Source organism: Condylura cristata, unplaced genomic scaffold (assembly GCF_000260355.1).
Source record: "Condylura cristata isolate star-nosed mole 26May11 unplaced genomic scaffold, ConCri1.0 scaffold00116, whole genome shotgun sequence".
Classification (NCBI taxonomy): domain Eukaryota; kingdom Metazoa; phylum Chordata; class Mammalia; order Eulipotyphla; family Talpidae; genus Condylura; species Condylura cristata.
This window is the reverse complement of record NW_004567217.1, coordinates 40,586-41,666: the sequence shown is the minus strand read 5'-3', so window position 1 is coordinate 41,666 and position 1,081 is coordinate 40,586.

Sequence of the window (1,081 nt, the reverse complement as noted above, 5' to 3'; positions counted from 1 at the left end):
CAGCTGGGCTGGCAGCTCTGGGCTTCTCTGAGGGAAAAGGGCCCTTTTTGGGGTCATTTGGGCTGGGCCCCTGGGGCTTGCGGGGGGCCAGCAGGTGATAACACTGATCCTCAAGGTAGGGGTTCTGGGTTTTTTGGGGTTGCTGCTTACAGATACAAATTGGAGGAGGCCACTGAGTGAGTGATGGACTCAGCCTGAGGGAAAGTGACAGAGGAAAGAGAAGAGGAATAACAGACTCTGGTGCAGGAGACAGCAGAGGCTGGAAATTTCTGATCCTGCCAAAGGGAGGGGGTGGGGTCTAGTTAAGGAAAAGCAGGTGGGAGCACCCGGCGCCCCCAGTGCTGCTCTGAAATGCCGGGGCTCCTTGTCTAGCCCAGGCGGAGTGGCTGAGAGTCTGGAGCAGCCTCCTGTCAGTGAGCTACAGGCAGCAGCAGCCACATTCTGACTTTGTTAGAGAGCGGAAGTGAAAGTGGGGAGCCTCCCTGTGCTCTGGGGTGTTACTGTCAGCTGACTTGGCCTGGCTTGGGGGACTGACAGACTCCCCTCCTCAGGGTCTGACACCCACCCAGCCCCCAATACTAAGGAAATGTGCAGGGATGAATGCAGAACTGCAGGAGGGGTATGGGCCCCAGATTAGCCTCGTGGGGGCGGGTGCGCAGCTGAGGTGAGGAAGTGACATGCAGGCAGCTCCCAGAGCAAAGGAAGTGGATAACCACCAGCTTAAGTCCCTTAGCTGAGCCGGAAAACTGCTCGCCCCAGTCCCATCTTGCCTGGGGGCCCTGCAGTCAAGGCTTCTCCCTGGCCATGTGGCTCTTCTGCGTGATCTTGCTGGGTGAGTGGAGGCCGCCGTGGCCTACTATCTGGGACTGGGGTGCCCAGCACACAGGCTGAGGTTGGGAAAGGTGTGAGGGGCCAGGCTGTGAGCCCCATTCTGATGCAGGGCGCTGGGTGGGGGTGGGGGGGGAAGAATAGCGGGGAGCCTGTTGGTAGCACTTCCTTGTCTCAGCTGCTCACCAGAACCCAAGTGTCTGCCCAGGTCTGGTCACTTCATCCCCTCTCTTGGGGTCCGGGAAGAAACTTG